At 37.9% G+C, this 24842-nt stretch overlaps 1 pseudogene; it reads left to right on the top strand.

The window, feature by feature from the left end:
* The first annotated feature begins 2890 nt into the window (after positions 1–2890).
* LOC132513162 (uncharacterized) overlaps positions 2891–24842 on the top strand; it is a 40215-nt pseudogene continuing 18263 nt past the window's right edge.

A 24842-nucleotide genomic window follows, 5' to 3' on the forward strand; every position in this document is an offset into this window, starting at 1 on the left:
CTCCACAACGGGAGAGGCCGCAACAGGGAGAGGCCTGCGTACCGCAAAAAAAAAAAAAAAAAAGCCTACAAGTAATAAATGCTGGAGAGGATGTGGAGAAAAGGGAACCCTTATACACTGTTGGTGGGAATGTAAATTATTGCAGTCACTGTGGAAAATAGTATGGAGGTTCCTTGAAAAACTAAAAATAGAGCTACCATATGATCCATCAATCCCATTCCTGGATAAATATCTGGAAAAAAAACCCCAGAAAACTCTAATTCAAACGATACATGCACCTCAATGTTCACAGCAGCACTATTTACAATAGCCAAGACAGAGAAACAACCCAAGTATCCATCAACAGACTACTGGCTTAGGAAGATGTGGTATACATATATACAATGGACTATTACTCCAGCCATAAAAAATGAAATATTGCCATTTGCAGCAACACAGATAGACCTAGAGAATATTATACTTAGTGGAGTAAGCCAAACAGAGAATGACAAATAATATATGATATGAGTCATATGTGGAATCTAAAAAAATAATACAAATGAATCTATATACAAAACAGAAGCAGACTCACAGACATAGAAAATTATGGTTGCCAAAAGGGAAAAGGAGGGGGGAAGGGACAAATTAGGAGTATGGGATTAACAGATACAAACTACTGGGACTTCCCTGGTGGCACAGTGGATAATACTCCACGCTCTGAATACAGGCGGCCCGGGTTCAATCCCTGGTCAGGGAACTAGATCCCACATGCATGCCACTACTAAGAGTTTGTGTGCCACAACTAAGGAGCCCGCCTGCTGCAACTAAGGATCCTGACAGCCACAACTAAGGAGCCCTGGTCCCAAGAGTTTAGGATTTTAACATAACTCTGTCAGCAGAGTAAACAAGAACTAAGAAAAACCGCAAAATTTATCATTTGATTGAATTTATTGAATTCTTTGTTCAGTGCTTCAGATGAACATATGATCTTTCTCCTTTGACTTATTGATATAGATTATTAAAATTTTCAAATATTTCCTAATACTACACCATGCTTTTATGACTAGGAAACTACCAGATTGTGGTAGATTTTTATAAACTGTTGAATTTTATTCACTCAAGCTTTATTGATAAAAAAATGTAATTTATGTTCGTAAGTGAGATAGAGCCATATTTTTCTCTGTGTGGGTGGTATACCATCTCTTCCAGGTTTTAGAATCAGGGTTTAGACTCCCTTCATAATTTTGGAAGATTTCTATCTTTTCTTCTAGCTTCTAGATCACTTTTTAAAATTGTTTTAGGAATTTGTGATTCATTAAAAGAATGGGATGATTGTATTCAATTTTCCTTGTACATTCAACAGTAATTTTGGTTCCCAATCCTAGTGGAAGAATAACACCGTTTTCTGATAAAGGTGTGGCTATTCAAAAGTGCATTCTAGGAAAGGGAGAGAGATACACTGTAAATAACATAGATGCTGATTACAGAGGGACTTGGGTGACTGTCCTAGTTCCACCACTTAGTGTATGACTTTCCCCAAATTAATCTTAATCTTTCAACCCTGAGTTTCTTCATCTGGGAAATGGGAATATAGTCCCCTCTCTTGCAGTGTTTACCCCAAATTTAGCAAAGGGCAATTTTCATGTTATTACTCAAGTCAATTAATGTGCAAGACTGCTGGGATCAAGAGTAAAACATGTGGTAATTTACAAAGTAACAATTAACATCAACAAGTAGGAGGTAATAACTGTTTTAGGAAATTGTATGTATTTCTGAGATTTTTTAAATCTTCTTGAAGTTATGCTTATTATTTCTATGTATTTTCCACATACAGATTATTTCTACATAAAATGCATCACCTATTTTTTAATTTTCTGAAAATAGCACACATGCATGCTCTTAAAAGTTAAATAGTAACACTAGCCTTTAATGAAATCAGAAATCATTTGATTCTAAATTCTCTTACACACACATAACCTACCCACTCCTGCTGCTCCGGCCCCCTGAGACAACTTTCATCTTTTCTGTTTCTCTGAAATTTACCATGATATTTCTAAATTATAGCCTTATAATGATTGTAGCATATTGCAAAAATGACCACAGGTGAGGACTTCTGGTTCTCGCTCCCTCGTGTAAAGAGGTTGGAAATCCTCACCCCCTTTCTTATAAGAAGAAGCTGGACAAACTGAATCAACATAAAAAAAATCATTGGCGAGCCGAGGTTGCAGAGCAAACCACCACCGCGAAAGACAGATTCAGAGTCACGATGGAGATCTGCTTACCTGGAGATGTCTCTAGAGCCATAAACATACAACACTTAAATGGTAAATTTGCTGAATTGCTTAAAGCTGAGCATGGAATAGTACGAGAGTAAGGGGGCCTCCACGTGTCTGTGAGCTTTACCTTCAGGAAAATTTCCCCTCGTCCAGGCAGTGTGAGGCGACGCTGTAAATCCCCGGGTCAGAGATGGACGCGTGGAAACTCTGCACCCTGCACCTGCTGCAGAAGCTGTGCAGCGCCGGGTGGGTGTGGGATAGGTAAATAATGATGTTCTCAGCGCCCAGGAGGAGCATGAAGCGTGAGAGCGGGAGGAGGGAGTATCTGTGCTGCTTCTTCCTGCACAACCTGCAGCTGCAAACCAGAGCTCACAGGTTTGCAGGGGCGAGGCTCAAATTTAACCGGGAAGCAGTGGCAGCCCGCGGTGTAGTTCACCAGGCCTGGGGACTCGAAGTGTCGAGCAAACTTGACCATATGCATGCAGCCGAGACCTCACAGTTTCCCCAAGGTCTCCCAGCGCTCTCGCTGCGCGCTCAGGTTTATCTTCTTTGAGAACACGGCGAGTTCCAGGGCGGCGCATGTGGCTATGGATCTTTAGGAGTCCGCTTCACTAGCCTGCCGACTTTTGTCAGTAATGTTCTTTGCCGCCGCCGGGCTCCTGACCTTAGACAAGACGGTGGCTGCACGCACCCGGCACCAAGACCAAAGTGGCTGCGCTGGTGGGGGCAGTGAGGGTGAGGGTGAGGTTGGGGGGCGGGGATCAAGGGGATCAGGGATCCCTGGCTGCTCTTCGCTGTGCGATTGAGCCACAGTTCTCCTCCTTACCTTGCCTATGGCATCCTCAGCCATAAAAGCAAATCTGGCCAGGTCGTCACCCTGCAGTACAGGGTGGGGGGGTGTGCTCAGGTTCTAAGAACTTACCAGGTCGCCCCTTTGTCTGCACTACCAAGATTGACCACTTATTGGAAATGAGGCCAAGAGGCTCTTCACCCTGAACCTAAAACAACTTCACTGCTGTAACATTTTGGCCTGTATATTTTGCTGTATATTGTAGCCCTTTCTCCAAAGAGATTTTTTAGATCATCCATACACACCTGGAGATTGCCTGTATCCATGTTCATTCTGTTACATATCTGCCCTGCGACCATGGAAATGGTCCTGAAATTCTTGGCTCCCAGTTATCTCATACGAGAAAAGGGGAATAATATGCTATATTCTGAAGTGGTGGGTAGTAAAGTCAAAAATGTATTTGAAGTACTATTTAATACAGCAGAAGGGAAGTGGATTTATTATGACTATATTATTTCTAAATTCATTTTCCAATAATTTCCTAAGTTTTAAAACTTTTGTTGGATTTATTTTAGTTTCCTGCAATGCCAAGATTCAGGAAGTGTTCTGGATGCTGGATGCATAAAAACCAACATAACTTGATCCTTTTTCTCCAGTCTAGTGTGGTAGGCAGACACACAGACAAATTACAAGAAAAGGCTTTACATGAGAATTATCAGTCTTTTAGAGGTATTGTGAGACTGCACAAGAGAGACACAAAGAAAAAGGTTGAAGACTGGAATGGACTGGAGATGGGTCACCAAAAAGGAAACAGGATTCCCAAGAGGAGCCATGAACTTGGGAGCAAAACAGAAGCAACTGTTGCTCCAACACCCACTACTATCATTGAGGTCAGTAGCCATCAGGTGTTCTCCAGACAGGTGGGGCAGGCAAAACTGCTATACTACTTTCAAGGGCTTTACAGGAGTAGCACCTGAACTCTACTCACTTTTATCAGACTAATTTCTCTCCAGATGTGTGTCTTAGTTATCATGTCCTTGATAACTTCATAACATTCACTGAGGACTGAGTTGGGCCTGATGGTCAAGAAAGGCTGTGGGATTCTAGCATAGTTTCCTATTGCTGTTGTAACAAATTGCCACAATCTTAGTGTCTTAAAATAACCCAAATTTATTATTTCACACTTATGGATCCACAGGGCTGAGTTCCTTTTGATGCTCTAGGGGAGAATCTGTTTCTTGCCTTTTGCAACTTCTAAAGACTGCTACCTCTTGCTGCATCTTCAAAGCCAATAGCATAGTCTCTCTCTCTCTCTCTCTCTCTCTCTCTCCCTCCCTCCCTCCCCCTCTCGCTCTCCCTCTCCCTCCCCCCTCCCCTTCCATTGTCACATCTTCTCTTCACTGACCCTTCTTTCTCCTTCTTATAAGGACCCTTGTGATTATACTGTGCCCACCTGGCTAACCCAGTATAATCTTCTCATGTCAAGATCATTAACTTAATCACATCTGCAAAGTCCCTTTTGCCATATAAGGTAACATCCACAGGTCTGGAATTAGGATGTGGATACTTGGGGGAGGGGTATTTTTCAGTTTACCAGAATTTCCTTTCCCAGAGGCTAGGGAACCCCAGGCATTTTCACTCTCATATTTGCAAAAGGTACTCCAATTGTCTCAGTCAGACTGAGATCTGACTTCTGCCTGCCAAGACTTCCCACAGCTGAACACTGGCCCCCGGAGACAGATGTGGCTTATGGGAATAGGGGAGGTTTACCCTGGTGTGACAAATAAGCTGGACAGTCTAGGTTGTACCTGAAAGTGGTGGGCTACTCTCATCCAGATATTTACAAATCCTGCCCCACCAAGAGGCAGAGTACAAAGGAGAAATATCCCAGGAAGACTGTCCCTCATGTGTGGGGAGTCCTGCTAACTCCGTTTTAGGGTGCCCCCTTCGCTTTATACCTCTTATTCATTTCAAGTCTAAGCTTAGACCTCATTTTCTCTAGGAAAACTTCCATGGTTCCTCAGCTGAATCTTGGATTGGTGCCCCACCTATTGTTTTCACAGCACCCTCTATGGTACACCTAATAGCTATTACTGATGATTAGCAATGCTGAGGATCTTTTCATGTGCCTGTTGGCTATCTGTATGTCTTCTTTGGAAGAATGTCTATTCAGGTCTTCTGTTCATTTTTCAATCAAATTGTTTGTTTTTTGATATAAAGTTGTATGAGCTGTTTATATACTTTGGACATTAACCCCTTATCAATCATACCATTTGCAAATATTTTCTCCCATTCATTAGGTTGTCTTTCCTTTTGTTGATGATTTCCTTTGCTGTGCAAAAGCTTTTAAGTTTAATTAGGTTCCATTTGTTTATTTTTGCTTTTGTTTCCTTTGCCTTAGGATACAGATCCAAAAAAAAAATTATGTCAAAGAGTGTTCTGCCTATGTTTTCCTCTAGGAAATTTATAGTTTCTGGTCTTACACTTAGGTCTTAATCCATTTTGAGTTTATTTTGTATATGGTGTGAGAAAATGTTCTAATTTCATTCTTTTACATGTAGCTGTCCAGTTTTCCCAGCACCAATTATTGAAGAGATTGTCTTTTCTCCATCGTATTGATATATTCTTGCCTCCTTTGTCATAGATTAATTGACCATTAAGTGTGTGGGTTGATTTCTGGGCTGTCTATTATGTTCTGTTGATCTATGGTTCTATTTTTGTGTCATTTTGAGAAGGATAGGTATTGACTCTTCTTTATGTATTTGGTAGACTTCCTCTGTGAAGCTGTCCAGTCCTGGACTTTTGTTTGCTGGGAGTATTTTTTTTAAAGATTTATTATTTATTTATTTATTTATTTTTATTTATTTTTGTCTGCATCAGGTCTTTCGATGCGGTATGCAGGCTCTTCGTTGAGGCACACAGGCTTCTCTCTAGTTGTGGCGTGTGGGTTTTCTCTTCCCTAGTGGTGGTGTATGGGCTCCAGAGTGCGTGGGCTCTGTAGTTTGCGGCATGCAGCCTCTCTAGTTGAGGTGTGTGAGCTCAGTAGTTGTGGTGCACGGGCTTAGTTGCCCGAAGGCATGTGGGATCTTAGTTCCCTGACCAGGGATCAAACGCATCCCCTGCATTGTAAGGCGGATTCTTTACCACTGGACCACCAGGGAAGTCCCTCTGGGAGTATTTCTTTATTACTAATTCAATTTCACTCCTGGTGATTGGTCTGTTCAGACTGTCTATTTCTTCCTGATTTAGTCTTAGGAGATTGTGTGTTTCTAGAAATTTATCCATTTCTTCTAGGTTTTCCAAGTTGTTGGCCTGTAATTGTTCATAGTATTCTCTTATGATTTATTGTATCTGTGATATTGGGTTGTAATGTCTCCTTTTTCATTTCTTATTTTGTTTATTTGGGTCCTCAATCCTTTCTGCATGATGAGCCTGCCTAAAGTCTTATCAATTCTGTTTATCTTCTCAAGAAACTGGCTCTTGGTTTCATTGATCTTTTCTATTGTATTTTTTGGTCTCTGTTTTATTTATTTCCTCTATGATCTTTATTGTTTACTACCTTCTGCTGATTTGGGGCTTTGTTTGTTCTTCCTTTTTTAATTCCTTTAGATGGTAGGCTAGGTTATTTCATTTTTTTTTTTGTTTCTTAAGGTAGGCCTTTATCACCATAAACTTCCCTCTTAGAACTGCTTTTGCTGTGTCCCATAAATTTTAGAAAGTTGTGTTTTTATTTTCATTTGTCTCGAGTATTTTCTGATTTCCTTTTTGATTTCTTCATTGACATATTTTTTTTATTTTTAAAAAATATTTATTTATTTGACTGCACTGGGTCTTAGTTGCCGCATGCAGGCTCTTCATTGAGGCATGTGGGATCTTCATTGTGGCATGCAGGCTTTTAGTTGTGGCATGTGGGATCTAGTTCCCTGACCAGGGATTGAACCCAGGTCCCCTGCATTGGGAGCATTCAGTCTAAACCACAGGACCACCAGGGAAGTCCTGACCTACTGGTTTTTTAGTAGCATGTTGTTTAACCTCCATGTGTTTGTGTTTCTCCCATTTGTCTTCCTGTAATTGATTTCTATTTTCATACTGTGCAGTCAGAAAACATGTTTGATATAATTTCCGTCCTCTTAAATTTGTTGAGACTTGTTTTGTGGATAGAATGTGATCTATCCTGGAGAATGTTTCATGTGTACTTGAAAAGAATGTGTTTATGCTGTTTTTGGATAGAATGTCCTGTAGATATCTATTAAGTTCAACTGGTCTACTGTATCATCTAAGGCCACTCTTTCCTTATTGACATCTGTTTGATCAGTCCATTGATGTCCATAGGGGGTTAAAGTCCCCTACTATTATCGTATTGTTGCCAATTTCTCACTTTATGTCTGTTAATATTTGCTTTTTATAATATTTCCCAACTAGCTGTTGTTTATATGTGTCAGCATTGTGTTTTGTGCTTTACATACAGATCAACACTGTGGGGTTGGTTTTACCAAACCCATTTTGTCTTTTTAATTTTTTAATTGAAGTTTAGGTGACTAACAGTATTGCATTAGTTTCAGATTACAACATAGTGATTCAGGGGTTTTTTTGCAGATTATATTACATTATAAGTTATTATAAGACATTGAGTCTAATTCCCTGTGCTATACAGTAAATCCTTGTTGCTTATCTATTTTATGTATAGTAGTTTGTATCTGTTAATCCCATACTCCTAATTTGCCCCTCCGCCACTTTTGTAACCATAAGTTTATTTTCTATGTCTGTGAGTCTGTTTTGTATATAGAGTCATTAATATTATTTTGTAGATTCCACATATAAGCAAAATCCTATAGTATTTGTCTTTCTCTGAGTTACTTCACTAAGTATAATATTCTCTAGGTCCATCCATGTTACTGCAAATAGCAATATTTCATTCTTTTTTATGGTTGAATAATATTCCATTATATATGTATACAACATCTTCTTAAGCCAATTGTCTGTTGATGGACACTTGGGCTGTTTCCATGTCTTGGCTATTATAAACAGTGCTGCTATGAACATTGGGGTGCATATATCTTTTCATATTAGAGTTTTCATTTTTTCTGGATATATACCCAGTTGTGGGATTACTGGATCATATGGTAGCTCTACTTTTAGTTTTTTGATAAACCTCCATACTGTTCTCCATAGTGGCTGTACCAATTTACTTTCCCATCAACAGTGTAGGAGAGTTCCCTTTTCTCCACACGCTCTCCAGCATTTGTTATTTGTAGACCTTTTGATGATAGCCATTCTGACTAGTGTGAGGTGATACCTCATTGTTGGGCTGTACCCCACAAGCCTACAGGGCCTGTGCTCACCCAGCTTTAAGACTGAAGAAAGAGCCTGGAGTCAGTAACAGAGACATCAGTGGTTTAACGGATAGGGGAGATTACACATCTGAAGCAAGGTCCTGGAGTCACACCGCACCATGTGGGGCTGATTGCAAGCAGGACATGGTGGCAGTCTTTGCTGGGGGAGGGGGTGGGGAAGGGGAGATTACCAGTTATAAGGGAATTGACATCAGGTGGGCTCATTAGTTACCAGGGAAACCAGTAGAGGGGGAGGGACATGCCCCTCACCACACCTTTGATAAGAACAATCACCAGCTGGAGCCTAGGGCAAGCATGTAGGAAGGTCAGTCATATGAGTAGGGTTTAGGTGAAGCAGGCACTGGTCGTGCAGGTGATATACAGAGAACAAGAGAACAGCCATCTTGAGTGGCCTGAACATGTACTCATTGTAGTTTTGATTTGCATTTCTCTAATAATTAGTGATGTTGAACATCTTTTCATGTGCCTTTTGGCCATTTATCTGTATGTCTTCTTTGGAAATATGTCTATTTAGATCTTCTGCCCATTTTTTTAAACATCTTTATTGGGGTATAATTGCTTTACAATGGTGTGTTAGTTTCTGCTTTATAACAAAGCAAATCAGTCATACATAAACATATGTTCCCATATGTCTTCCCTCTTGCGTCTCCCTCCCTCCCACCCTCCCTATCCCACCCCTCCAGGCTGTCACAAAGCACCGAGCCAATATCCCTGTGCCATGCGGCTGCTTCCCACTAGCTATCTACCTTACGTTTGTTAGTGTGTATATGCCCATGACTCTCTCTCGCCCTGTCACAGCTCACCCTTCCCCCTCCCCATAACCTCAAGTCCGTTCTCTAGGAGGTCTGCGTCTTTATTCCTGCTTTACCCCTAGATTCTTCATGACATCTTCTGCCCATTTTTTGACTGGGTTGTTTGTATTTCCAATATTGAAGTTTATGAGTTGTTTGTATATTTTGGAAGTTTGTCCCTTGTCAGTTGCATCATTTGCACATATCCTCTCCCAGTGCATAGGTTGTCTTTTCATTTTGTTGATGGTTTCCTTGCTGTGGAAAAGCTTTTAACTTTAATTAGGTCCCATTTGTTTATTTTTGCTTTTATTTCTTTTGCCTTGGGAGACTGATTTAAAAAAATATTTCTATGATTTAAGTCGAAAAATGTTTTAAAATGTTTTGCCTGTGTTCTCTTCTAGGAGTTTTATGGTGTCATGTCTTACATTTAGGCCTTTAAACCATTTTGAGGGACTTCCCTAGAGGTCCAGTAGTTAGGACTCCACACTTTCACTGCAGGGGGCACGGTTCAATCCCTGGCTGGGGAACTAAGATCCCACATGCTGACATGCCATGCAGCAAGGCCAAAGAATTAAAAAAACAAAGAAAACCATTTTGAGTTCATTTTTGTATATGGTGTAAAGTAGTATTCTAGTTTCATTGATTTATATGTAGCTATCCAGCTTTCCCAAGACCGCTTATTGAAGAGATCTTTTCTCCATTTTATATTCTTGCCTCCTTTGTCATAGATTAATTGACCATAGGTATGTGAGTTTATTTCTGGATTCTCTATTCTGTTCCATTAATCTATATGTCTGTTTCTGTGCCAATACCATGCAGTTTTGATTGCTGTAGCTTTATAGCATTGTCTGAAGTCTGGAAGAGTTATACCTCCAAGTTTGTTCTTTCTTATCTGGATTGCTCTAGCAATTTTGGGTCTTTTGTGGTTCCATATACATTTTAGGAGTATTCTAGTTCTGCAAAAGATGTCATGGGGATTTTGATAGGGATTACATTAAATCTGTAGATTGCTTTGAGTAAATATTTGCTTAATATCTTTAGATGATCCTGTATTAGGTGCATATATGTTAATAAATGTTATATCCTCTTCTTGTATTGGTCCTTTTATTATTACATAATGCCCTTTTTTGTCTTTTGTTATAAACTTTGTTTTAAAGTCTACTTTGTCTGATATGGGTATTGTTACCCCAGCTCTCTTGTCATTTCCATTTGCATGAAATATCTTTTTCCATCCCCTCACTTTCAGTCTGTGTGTGTCTTTAGTTCTGAAGTGAGTCTCTTGTGAGACCCATATAAGTAGGTCTTCTTTTTTATCCAATCAGCCACCCTATTTCTTTTGATTAAAACATTTAGTCTGTTGATGTTTAAAATGATTGCTAATAGGTATGTACTTATTGCCATTTTGTTACTTATTTTCTGGTTATTTTTGTAGTTCTTCTTAGTTCTTTTCTTGTTTTTGTTTCTTCCCTTCTGGTTTGATGATTTTCTTTAGTGGTATGCTTGTGTTTCTCTCTCTCCAGTTTTTGTCTATCTATTGTGGGATTTGATCTGTGGTTACCATGGTGTTGATATATTTTGACCCATATCTATCTATATCTACTTGTTTTAAACTGATAGTCATTTAAGTTCAAACAAATTTTAAAAGATCTACATTTTTATTTCCCTCCCTGACGTTTAGTGTTTTTAATGTCATATTTTACTCATGTTTATCCATTAACTGTTTATTGTAATTATAGTTGATTTTATACTTTTTGTCTTTCAATCTTCATACTAGTTTATTTAAGTGGTTGATCCACAGCCTCAACTATATATTTTCCTTTAATGGTGGGATTTTTCCTTTCATACAAATACTTCTTATTGAATCCTTTTCTTTTCTACTTATAGAAGACCCTTTAATATTTTTTTAGGGTTGGTTTAGTTTTGATGAACTTCTAGTGTTTGCTTGTCTGAGAAGTTCTTTATCTCTCCTAGTCTACATGATAATCTTGCTGGTTAGAGTATCCTAGGTTTTAGGGATTTTTTCCTTTCAGCACTTTAAATATATCATGTCACTCCCTTCTGCCACAAAGTTTCTGCAAAAAGAGCAGCTGATAGCCTTATGTGGATTCCCTTGTATATGACTTGCTGTTTTTCTCATGCTGCCTTTAGAATTATCTTTATCTGTAAATTTTCCCATTTTAATTATGATATGTCAGTGTGGGTCTCTTTGGGTTCATCTTTTTGGGGATTCTCTGTGCTTCTTGTACCTGGATATCTGTTTCCTTCTTCAGGTTCGGGAAATTTTCAGCCATAATGTCATCAAATACCTTTTCAACCCACTCTCTCTCTCTTCTCCTTCTGGTACCCCTATAATGTGGATGTTAGTATGCTTGCTGTTGTCCCAGAGGTCCCTTAACCTGTTCTCATTAAAAACTTTTTGCTGTTCTGATTGGATTATTTTCATTATTCTATCTTCCAAGTCACTTATGTGTTCTTCATATCACCTAGTCTGCTGTTAATTTCTTCTAGTGTGTTTTCATTTCAGTTTTTGTATTCTTCAGCTTTGACTGGTTCTTTTTATATTAAAATTTTTATATTAAATTCTCACTGTGTTCATCTATTATTTTCCCTAGTTCAGTTAGCATTCTTATTACTAATTGAAATTTTTATCTGGTAAATTATTTTTCTGTTTCATTAGTTGTTTTTTCAGGTTTTTTTTCTTGTTCTTTCATTTGGAACAGATTCCTCTTTCTCCTCATTTTGCTTAACTTCCTCTGTCTCTATGAAATTAGGTGAAATGGTTACCTATCCCAGTCTTGAAAGTGTGTCCTTGTATGGAAGCATCCCTACACAGTCTACGTGTGCCCAGTGGCTTTGGTGGGAGAGCTGGATCTGAAGTGAGCACATGTTAAATCTTTCCCCAGGGTGTACTGGCAGCTACCTCCTTAATGGGAGGTCAGGCTGGAGATGGAGGGGCTAGAGCCAGAGCCAGGTGTGAGCTGGGCTTTTCCTATTTTCTCCCTATGCTCAGTGGCTATCTCCACCCTATCAGGGGTGGGGTAGTGTCCCAAGGTGCTGGAGTGGAAGTCCTGAGGATTGGGTCTGTGCTGGTTCCTTTTCCTCTAAGTGTGCACACTCCCCGCTCCCAGCATCAGCACTTATGCCCAAAAAGGGAGCAGTGCTGGAGCAAGAGGGGCCATAACGAGCACCTGGTGTGCTCCAGGCATGTGCTGGGGTGGTTCCCTCAAGCCAGTCAGAATTCCAGACCATTCCAATCTGTCAGCAAATGCCAGTAATGTCCATCCTCGCCCCTTTCAGATGAAGTGCTGGGTGCAAGCCAAGTCTGTGCTTCCCAAGTGTGCATTCTCCTTTGCAACAGCTGCCTTCCCCCTACTAGGGAGCTCCACTGGAACAAGAGGGGCCAGAGCAGGCATTTGACATTGATGGGAAACCAGCCAGAGTCCTGGGAAGTTTCATTCTGCTTCCTCTGCCTTGTTCCCAGGAGTATGTGTGCTCTTTATGAGCAGAGTCTCAGTTTCTTACAGCCATCCTTGTAGTCCCATTGGTTTTCAAACCAGCTTAAGGGACTCTTCTTCCTGGTGTTGGACCCCAGAGCTGGGGTGCCAAATATATAGCTTGAGCTGCTCACTCCCCAGGGAGGGTCACTGAGCCTGTGTGATCCCCCTCATCTTCAATAATTTTTTTATATATGTATACATTGTGAAAAGATCACCACAATCAAACTAATTAACATATTCATCACCTCCCATAGTTACCTTTTTTGTGTTTGATAAGAACACTAGAGGTCTACTCCCTTAGGAAATTTCAAGTATGCATTATTATTAACTATAATTACCATGCTGTACATTAGATCACCAGAACTTATCCATTTTATGACTGAAAGTATGTACCCCTTGATCAGTATATCCCCTTTCCCCCCACCACCCAACCAACAAACTGATACTGTAAGTTCAACTATTTTTTTTTTTATTCCACATATAAGTGAGATCATTGGATATTTGTCTGTGTTTGACTTATTTCACTTAGGATAATGTTCTTCAGGATCATCTGTGTTGTCTCAAATGTCAGGATTTTCTTCTTTTTAAAGAATATAAAATACTCCAGTATATGTGTGTGTGTGTGTGTGTGTGTGTGTGTGTGTGTGTGTATCAATCACATTTTTTTAGCCATTCGTCTATTGAGGGACACTTAGGTTGTTTCCATACTTTGGCTACTGTGAATAATGCTGCAGTTAAGATGGGAGTGTGGATATCTACTTGAGATATTTTATTTCCTTCAGATATATACTCAGAAGTGGGATTGGTGGATCATATAGTAGTTTTATTTTTAATTTTCAAGGACCCTCCATACTGTTTTCCATATGGCTGAACTTACATTCTGCCAGTCGTTCACAAGAGTTCACTTTTTTCCATATCCTCACCATCACTTATCTTTTGAGTTTTTGATAATAGCCATTCTAACAGTGTGAGGTGATATATCTGTGGTTTTGATTTGCATTTTCCTGGATATTAGTGATGCTGAGCACCTTTTCATGTACCTGTTGCCATTTATATGTATGTCTCCTTTGGAAAAATGTATATTCAATTCCTTTGCCCATTTTTAATTAGGTTGTTTTTTGTCTATTGAATTATATGAGTTCCTTATAAGTTTTGGATTTTAACCCCTTATCAGATATGGTTTGCAAATATTTTCTTCCATTCCATAAGTTGCCTTTTCATTTTTTTTGATTGAGTCTTTGCTGTTCAGAAACACTTTAATTTTATATAGTCCAACCTGTTTATTTTTGCTTTTGTTGCCTATGCTTTCAATGTTAAATCCAAAAATTCATTGCCAAGACCTGTATCAAAGAGCTTATGCTCTATGTAGGAATTTTATGTCTTCAGATCTTACATTTAAGTCTTTAATCCATTTTGAGTTGACTTTTATGTATGGTATAAAATAAGCATCCAGTTTTATGTGGATATCTAATTTTCTAAGCACCATTTAATTGAAAAGACTATCCTTTCCCATTGAGTATCCTTGGCTCCTTTGTCAACTATTAGTTGACCATATATGCGTGGGGTTATTGTTAATCACTTTATTCTGTTCCATTGGACCATGTGTCTCTTTGTATGCCAGTAACATATGCGTTTGATGACTATAGCTTTGTTATTTAGTTTGAAGTCAGGAAGTATGATGCCTCCAACTTTGTTAATCTTGCTCAAGATTGCTTTATCTAGGAACTTCCCTGGTGGTCCAGTGGTTAAGACTCTGGGCTCCCAATGCAGGGGGCCCAAGTTTGATCCCTGATCAGGGAACTAGATCCCACATGCTACAACTAAAAAAGATCCCACAGTCAGCAATGAAGATCCCATGTGCTGCAACTAAGACCTGGCACAGCCAAATAAATAAATATTTTAAAAAAGATTGCTTTATCTAGGGAATTCCTTGGTGGTCCAGTGGTTAGAACTCCATGCTTTCACTGTACGGGGCACAGGTTTGATCCCTGGTCAGGGAACTAAGATCTTGTAAGCCGTGCAATGCATCTGAAAAAAAAAAAAAAAGATTGCTTTAGCTACTTGGGGGCTTTTGTGGTTCCATACAAATTTTATGATTATTTCTATTTCTGTGAAACATGCCAATGAAATTTTGAAATGGATTGCATTGAATCTGTAGATTGCTTTGGGTAGAACGAACATTGTAGCAATATTTATTCTTTTAGTCCATGAGCACAAAATATATTTCCATTTATTTGTATCTTATTTGATTTGTTTCATCAATGTTTTATAATTTTCAGTGTATAGATCTTTACCCTCCTGGTTAAATTCATTCCTAAGTACTTTATCCTTTTGATGCTATTGTAAATAGGATTTTTTTCTTATGGATATTTTTTTCTTATGGTCTTTTTGGATAATTTATTGCTACTACATAGAAATGCAACTGATTTTTGTATGTTGACTTTGTATCCTACAACTTTACTGAATTTGTATATTAGTTTTAATAGTCTTTTTGCTATGTTTAGGGATTTCTATAAATAAGCTCATAGTATCTGCAAATAGAGACAGTTTTACTTCTTCCTTTATGATTTGGATGGCCTTTATTCCTTTTCTTGCCTAATTTCTCTGGCTAGGCCTTCTAGTACTATATTGAATAGAAGTGGTAAGAATGGGCACCCTTGTCTTATTCCTGATCCTAGAGGAAAAGCTTTCAGGTTTTCTCCATTGAGTGTGATGTTAGTGGTCATATATGTTTTTATATTGTTGAGGTACATTCTTACTACGCCTAATTTGTTGACAGTTTTTATCATCAGAGATTGTTGAATTTTGTCAAATGCTTTTTACCACATCTATTGTGAGGATCATATGATTTTTATTCTTAATGTTAATGTGGTATATCATATTTCTTTATTTGCATATGTAGAAGCATTCTTGTATCTTAGGGATAAGGCCAACTTGATCATGTTATGTAATCCTTTTAATGTGCTGTTGAATTTAGTTTCCTAGTATTTTATTGGATATTTTTGCTTCCATGTTCATCAGGAATATTATCCTATAATTTTCTTTTCTTATAGTGTCCTTGTCTGGCTTTGTTATCAGGGTAATGTTGGCCTTATCAAGTGAGCTTTGGAATCTTCCCTCCTCTTTAATATTTTGGAAGAGTTTTGGAAGAGTTGGTATCAATTCTTCCTTAAATGTTTGGTAGAATTCACCACTGAAGCTATCTGGTTCTGGACCCTTCTTTGTTGGGAGATTTTTGATTACTGATTCAATCTCATCACTGGTTATTGGTCTGCTCAAATTTTCAACTTTTTCATTTTGGCGTTGGTGGTTTGTATGTTTCTAGGAATTTATACATTTCTTTTAGATTTCCTAATTTATTGGTATAAAATTGTTCATAGTAGCCTCTTATTATTTTTTTATGGTGTCAGTTGTAATGTCTCCTCTCTCACTTCTGATTTTATTTATTGTGCTTTCTATCTTTTTTTCTTGGTCTACCCAAAGGTTTGTCAATTTTATCGTTTCAAAACACATCTAAATTTCATTGATCTTTTCTATCATTTTTCTAGTCTTAATTTCATTTATTTCTGCTCTGATCTTTGTTATTTCTTTCTTTGTGCTAACTTTGGGCTTAGTTTGTTCTTCTTTTTCTATTTTCTTGAGGGGTAAAGTTAGCTAGTTTATTTGAGATCTTTCTTTTTTCTTAATGTAGGTGTTTATAGTTATAAACTTCCCTCTTAGAACTGCTTTTACTGCATATTATAAGTTCTGGTATGTTGCATTTCCATTTTTGCCTTTTTCTCAAGATTTTTTTTATTTCTTCTTTTACCCATTGTTTGTTCAGGATTGTGTTGTTTAATTTCCACCTATGTGTGAAATGTCCTGTTTTCCTCCTGTTTTTGGTTTCTACTTTCATACCATTGTGTTTGGAAATGATACTTGGTATGACTTAAATCTTTTAAAATTTGCTAAGAGTTGCTTTGTGGCCTAACATATGATATATCCTGGAGATGCTTGAGAAGAATTTGTATTCTGCTGCTGTTGGATGGAATGTTCTATATATGTCTGTTAGGTTCATTTGCTCCAAAGAGTAGTTCAGGTCCAATGATTCTTTATTGATTTTCTAGATGATCTATCCATCGTTGAAAGTGGGTTATTGTAGTCCCCTACTATTATTGCATTGCTTTCTATTTTTCCCTTCAACTCTGTTAATATTTGCTTCATATATTTAGAAGCACTGTTGCTAGGGCATGTATATTCACTATTGTTATTTCCTCTTAATGAATTGACCCTTCTATCATTTTATAATGACCATAGGTGTTATTATCATTTTGATTCAAAGTGTATTTTGTCTAATATAAGTATAGTTATTCCTGTTCTCTTTAGGCTTCTATTCACATGGAATATCTTCTCCCATCCTTTCACTTTCAGATATGAGTGTTCTTAATAGTGACGTGAGTCTCCTGTAGGCAGCATATAGTTGGATACTGTTCTATTATTCCTTCAGCAACTCTGTTTTGATTGGAGAGTTTAATCCATTCACGTTTAAAGTAATTATTGATGGATAAGGACTTACTGTTGCTATTTTGTTCATTGTTTTCTGAATATTTTGCAGATCCTTTGTTCCTCTCCTTTTCTCTTTCTTCCTTTGTGATTTTGATTTGATGATTTTCTATAGTGGTATACTTTGATTCCTTTCTCTTTCTCCTTTGTGTATCCACTATTGCTTTTTGCTTTGTGGTTACCATGGAGCTTACATAAAGTATCTTATAGTTATAACAGTCTATACTAAGCTGATAAAAACAACTTTGTTTGCATGTAAAAGCTTAACACTTTTACCCATCTCCCACATTTTATATTTTTGTTGTCACAATTTACATCTTTTTATATAGTGTATCCATTAACAAATTATGTAATTTTTATTAATTATAAATTAATTTTAATTCTTTTGTATTTTAACCTTTATACCAGAGTTATGTGATTTACACATCACCATTACAATATTAGTGTATTCTGAATCTGACTCTATATTTACCTTTACCAGTGAGTTTAATACTTTTATATGATTTCATGTTACTTGTTAACATTCTTTCTTTCAACTGAACAACCCCCTTTAGCACTTTTTGTAAGGCAGGTAGTGGTGATCAACTCTTTCAGCTTTTGTTTATCCAGGAATGTCTATATCTCTCCTTCAATTCTGAAGGTTAGCTTTGCCAGTTAAAGTATTCCTGGGTGGCACGTTTTTAAATTTTCCAGTTAGAACTTTGAATATATAATTCCACTCTGTCTAGGCCTGCAAGATCTTTGTTGAGAAATCTGCTGATTGTCTTATGGAAACTTCCTTGTTTATGATAAGTTTCTTGTTGCTTTCAAGTTTCTTTTTCCTTAATTTTTTATAGAATTTTTTTTTTTTGGCTGTGCCACGTGGCTTGCAGGATCTTAGTTCCCTGACCAGGGATCAAACCCGGGCCCCCTGCAGTGGAAGCATGGAGTCCTAACCACTGGACCACCAGGGAATTCCCTCTTTGTCTTTAATTTTTAACAATTTTATTATTATACGTCATGGTGAAGTCTTCTTTGGGTTGAAAGTGATTGGAAACTTTTGAACTTCATTTATTTCCCCAGAATTTGGAGGTTTTCAAGCATCATTTCTTTATATAAACTTTCTGCCCCTTTCTCCCACTCATTTCATTTTTGGATTTCCATAATGCAAATATTGTTTCATTTGATGGTGTCACATAAGTCCCATAGCTTTTTTATTTTCTATTCTTTTTTTCTTTTTGTTCCTCTCATTGGATAATTTTAAATGATTTGCCTTTGAGTTTTCTGATTCTTTCTTTTGCTTGATTGTGTCTACTGTTGAGACTCTCTATTGCAATTTTTAGTTAATTCATTGTATTTTTCAGCTCAAATATTTCTCTTTGGTTCTTTTTCTTTATGTTTTCTATCTCTTTCTTGAACTTCTCATTTTGTTCTTGCATTGTTTTCTTGATTTTGTTAAATTATTTATCTGTGTGCTTTTGTAGCTCTCTGGGATTATTTAGAACAATTATTTTGAATTCTTTGTCAGGCAGTTTATAGATCTCCATTTCTTTGGGGTTAGTTACTGGAAGTTTATTATGTTCCTTTGGTGGTATCATGTTTCCCTGATTTTTCATGATCTCTGTAGCCTTGCATATGTGTCTGCTCATTTGAAGAAGCAATCACCTCTCCCAGATTTTATGGACTGACTTCTGTAAGAAAAATCTTCATCTGTGGGTGGGGGCATGCTGGAGTGTGTTGTGGTCCTGGGTCTGTGATGTGACATGCCAAGTGCAGGGCCATGTCCAGGGGTTGTGGTGTCTTGTTAGCTTAGGCAGCTGGTGTTCACATTAACACCTGTGTCATCCTTGACAGCAAGTGCTGCAGGGAGTCTTTGGTGGCTGCAAGCACTCTTGGGGTCCTCAACAGCACCTCCAGGTCCAACAATGAGGGCTAGGGTCCAGTGACAGGGGCTGTGGCCAACTGTGGGCACATGAAGAGCAGCAGAGGCCTGGCCTATCAGCGTGCACTTGTTTGGCTGCAGAGTCTAGGAGACGGCAGACATACAGCAGTGGGGGCTGGTGACAGGAGTTGGTGGAGGGGACATGCAGGTGCACTTCTGCAGAGGCTAGCTGTGAGTATTATGATGCAGGCCAATGACAGGATCAGGGCCAGATCCAGGTGCACAAGCACACATGGGTACCTGGGCTATTGGCATGCAGTCATGCATCTGCAAAGGTACCTGCTGGTGAATGCATGGCAATGATAGCCAGTGACAGGAGTTGAGGCTAGCAAATGCATGTGGACAGCTGTAGTGGCTAGTTGTGGGCATGCACATTGGTGCAGGCCAGTGACAGGAGCTGGTGCTGTATCCAGACCCGCAGGCATTTGTGGGGCCTTGGTTGTTGGCATGTACTCATGTGGCTGCAAGGGCTAGCCATGGGCACGCACACAGTGGTGGAGGTTGGCTATGGGGGTCTAGGCTGGTGTCATGAACACATGGATCTGCAGAGGCTGGGGTTGGCAGAGATCCAACACTGAGGTGTCTGTGATGGCACTGGCGTGGGTGGCTCTGGTGTGTGGTGGGGAGGGGGTGAGGATGAATTCAGATAGGTAATGTCTGTGAACCTGAAAACCTGTGGGGCCCTGAGTGATGAAATCTGATGAGGGTTCACAGTGGCTTTTCTGGCCATTGGTTTCCTCAGCAGTAAATTGCTGGGATCTTCTGCAGAGTAGTCTGATAGGGCCTGTAATGAGGTCCTCCGTGATGAAAGCTGCAGGGGGAGGGGGTCACAGCATCCTCAAGGGGTACTAAGTCATCAGAGGCTAATGCTGTTGGAGTCTTTTGCAGAGCAGGCCACTGAGAACCATGGTTGTTCCCACTGTGTGGCTGACACTGGTAACCCCTGCCCTTCTTCCTTGTTCCTAGCCATCTCTAGATGTCTCAGATTTGCTGGTCTTTGGGTGGGATGAAACCAAAGAGGGTCCTTTTTGTAGTGCCCTGAAAGGCTGGGAAATCTGGTGACTCACGCTGATCTCCTTTTTCTGGCAAGGTGAACTCTCTTGGGCTAGGGAGTTCCATCTTGGCACTGAGCAGTGCTGGCCTGGGGGATAGGATAATGTAGGCAAAATGAAACTGTTCTTATTACCATTTCTATATGGTTATTCACAGTTTTTTTTGCTCCTCTGTGTTGCTGAAGCTTCTTTAGTGTACTCCTGAGATCTCCCAAAGTTATTTTCATTTGTGGATAGCTATCTAATTGTTGTTCTTTGTGGAAGAATGGAGGCTAGGGTTTCTTACTCTGCCATCTTGGTGATGTCATTCAATTCAGTTTTTTAGCCTTAGCTGGACAGCTTGGAGTCTGCCCATATATTTAGAGTTCAGAGGTCAACCAAGAATTTAGCAAATATCATGTGAAGAACTTCGCTTCCTCCTCTCTGGCTATTTCCATATCAGCATATACTCTCCTCACCTTCTATCTGCTATGGTTACCCCCAAACAGTGTACTCCAGTTTGTCAAGCCATCAAGACTGTAGATTTTCCATTTGAGTTTTTGGTCATTCTGTAAAAGAAGACTGGAACCTGCTCTCAGACTAAAATTCATAATAATGGTAAACATATTTCTTTAAACATGTCATTCTCCTCTAATTTCTGCCTACTTTTATTCATTCCCATACCTTCAGGTAAGTGTATGACTCTATGTGTGTGTGTGTGTGTGTGAATTTATATAGTTGTTACCTGTAGGGAGGTTTGTCTGATAGGAACATTTAAGCGATACCAGAAGCCGAACTTTGTGAATTAATTTTGTTAATTTCCTAAATTTAATAATAAAATACTACCATATTAAGTACAGATGAAAAGTTTTAGCAACAACCTGGAAAATTCATGCTAACATTAGTCAAAATAAAGCTGGAGAAGCAATATTAATTCAGATAAAGCAGACTTCATAGCAAGGAAAATTACTGGAGGTAAAGAGGCACATTACATAATGACAAAGGGGTCCATACATGAAGAAGACACACTAATCCTTAATGTATATGAGTTTAACAATAGATCATCAAAATATGTAGGCAAAAGCTGATAGAAGAACAAGGAGAAATAGAAATCCACTGTTATAGTTGGAGAATTTAACACCACTCTATCAATACACAGCACATCCACATGCAGAAAATCAGTAAAGTTATAGGTGAGCAGAAGAGCACCATTGATCAACTGGATCGAATTGACATTTACAGCATACTTCATCCAAGAACATTAGAGTACACATTTTTTCTCAAGCTCGCATGAAACATCGCTAAGATCATATTCTGGGCTATAAAACACACTCTAACAAATTTGAAGGAATAAAATTTATACAAAGCATGCTCTGAGACCACAATGGAATTAAACCAGAAATCAGTACCAGAAAGCTGGAAATCCTAAAATCTTGATATTAAACAACAAACTTCACTTTGTAATAACGCATGAGTAAAGGAGTAAGTCTCTAGAGAAATTAAAAAGTATTTTGAACTAAATGAAAATGAAAACACAACTTATCAAAATCTTTAGGGTGCAGTGAAAGCAGAGCTTGGGAGGAAGTGTATAGCATTTAATGCATATATGGCAAAAGAAGAGATATCTAAAATCAATCTAAGCTTCCACCTTAGGAAACTAGAGAAAGATGAACAAATTGTATCTATAGTAAGCAGAAGAAAGGAAATAATAAAAATTAGAGCAGAAATCAATGAAATTAAAAATAGGAAATTAACAGAGAAAAATCAATGAAACCAGAAGCTATTCATTGAAAAGATCAATAAAATTGATAAATTTCTATCTAGGTTAACCAAAACAAAGAAAGATGACAAATTACTAATATCAGAAAATTTAAAAGAACTATCACTACTGATCCCATGGACATTAAAAAGAATGATAAAATATATTATTAACAACTCTATGTCCACACATTTGAGAATTTAGATGAAATGGACTAATTTCTTGAAAGACACAATCTACCAAAACTCATGCAAGGAGGAATAGATAACCTGAATAGGCATATATCTATTAACTAAATTGAATAATAATTAATAACCTTCCAAAATAGGAAGGACCATGCCCAAGTGCATTCACTGGCTAATTCTACCAAACATTTAAAGAAGAAATGATACCATCGTCTAAAATTTCTTCTAGAAAATTGAAGCAGAAAGAACACGTTCTAACTCATTCTATGAGTCCAGCATTATCCTAATACCAAAACCAAAAAAAGATATTACAAAAAAGGGAAATTACACACCAATATCTCCCATGTATATAGATGCAAAACTCATCAAGAATTAATAGCAAATCAAATCTGACAATGTATAAGAAGGATTATACACCACAATCAAGTGAGATTTATTCCAAGTATGCAATGCTGGTTCAACATTTGAAAAATAATTAGTTTAATCCATCATATGAATAAGCTAAAAAAAAAAAGATCACATCAATAGATAAAATCCAACACCCATTCATGAAAAAAAAAAAACCCTGGAAAAGTTGGCATAAATGGGAACTTCTTGAACTGATTAAGAACATCTACAAAAAAAAGCTATAGCTAATATTACACTTAGGATGAGAAATTGGATGCTCTCCCCCTAAGATTAGGAGCAAGACAAATATGTCCCCTCTTCACTCCTATTCAGCCTTGTACTGGAATTCCTAGCTAATGCAATAATACAGGTAGAAAATGAAAAGGTATACAGTTAGTAAAGGAAGAAATTGAAATGTCTTTTTTCACAGATGACAGGATTGTCTGTGCAGAAAGTCCTAATGAATTGACTAAAAAACCCTCCCCTGGGACTTCCCTGGCAGTCCAGTCGTTGACTTCACCTTCCAATGCAGGGGGTGAGGTTTTGATCTCTGGTTGGGGAGCTAAGATCCCACATGCCTCACAGCCAAAAAACCAAAACATAAAACAGAAGCAATATTGTAACAAATTCAGTGAAAGACTTTAAAAATAGTCCAAATTTAAAAAAAAACCCTCACAGAACTAATAAGTGATTATAGCAAGGTTAAAGGATACAAGGTTAATATATAAAGTTCAATCACTTCCCTATATACCAGCAATAAACAACTGGAATTTGAAATAAAAAACACAATACCATTTACATTACTACCCCCAAAAATGAAATGCTTAGGTTTAAATCTAGCAAAATATGTACGAGATCTATATGAGGAAAACTATAAAAGTCTGATGAAAGATATCAAAGGACTAAATAATTGAAAAGATATTTTATGTTTATGGATAGAAAGACTCAATATTGTCAAGATGTCATTTCTTCCTGAATTGATCTATAGATTCAATGCAATCCCAAGCAAAACTCCAGCAAGTTATTTTGTTGATATCAACAAATTTATCCTAAAGTTTATACAGAAAGACAAAAGACATAGAATAGCTAACACAATACTGAAGAAAAAACTTCAATACTTACCATAAAGATATAGTAATCAAGACAATGTGATACTGGCAGAATAATAGCAAATAGATCAACTGATTAGAATAGACACACACATATATAGTCAGCTGTGGTTCAACAAAAAATCAAAAGCAATTTAATGGAGAAAGGATAACCTTTTCAACAAATTGTGCTGGAAGAACTAGGCATCCACATGCCAAAAATATGAATCTAGACACAGACCTTAAAACTTTCAAAAAATTAACTCAAAATGGATCATAGATCTGAACGTAAAGTGCAAAACAATGACTGCTAGAAGATAACACAGGAGAAAATCTAGGTGAACTTGGGGGTTTGGTGATGACTTTTTAGATAAAACATCAAAAACACAACCCATGAAAGAAAAACATGGTAAGTTACAACTCATTAAAAGTAAAACTTACGCTTTGTGATAAACACTGTTAAGAGCATGAAAAAAAGCCACAGACTGAGAGAAAATGTTTGCAAAACAAACATCTGATAAAAGACTGGTAACCAAAATATATAGAGAACTATTCAAACTCAATAAAAAAACAAGCATCCCAATGAAAAACGGTCAAGAGATCAGAACAGATACCTTACCAAAGAAAAAATACAGATGGCAAATAAGCATATGAAAAAATGCTCAGCATCTTTTGTCATTAGAGAATTGAAAATTAACAACAGTGAGACACCACTTCACATTGGAATGATTAAAATCCCAAACACAATACCAAATGCTGATAGGGATGTGGAGAACCAGGCTCTGTCATTCATTGCTGTTCAGTATGAAAAATGATATGAGCACTTTGGAAGATACTCTGACAATTCTTTCAAAGATATTGATTTTCTTTAACATCTTTATTGGAGTATACTTGCTTTACAATGGTGTGTTAGTTATAACAAAGTGAATCAGTTATACATATACATATGTCCCATATCTCTTCCCTCTTGCATCTCCCTGCCTCCCACCCTCCCTATCCCACCTCTCTAGGTGGGCACAAAGCACGGAGCTGATCTCCCTGTGCTATGAAGCTGCTTCCCACTAAAGCCACACTCTCACTTCAACCCAGCTTACCTTTCCCCCTCCCCGTATCCTCAAGTCCATTCTCTAGTAGGTCTGCATCTTTATTCCCGTCTTGCCCCTAGGTTCTTCATGACCATTTTTTTTTTAGATTCCATATATATGTGTTAGCATACGGTATTTGTTTTTCTCTTTCTGACTT

The sequence above is a fragment of the Lagenorhynchus albirostris genome, chromosome X (genome assembly GCF_949774975.1).
Source record: "Lagenorhynchus albirostris chromosome X, mLagAlb1.1, whole genome shotgun sequence".
NCBI classification, from domain to species: Eukaryota; Metazoa; Chordata; class Mammalia; order Artiodactyla; family Delphinidae; genus Lagenorhynchus; species Lagenorhynchus albirostris.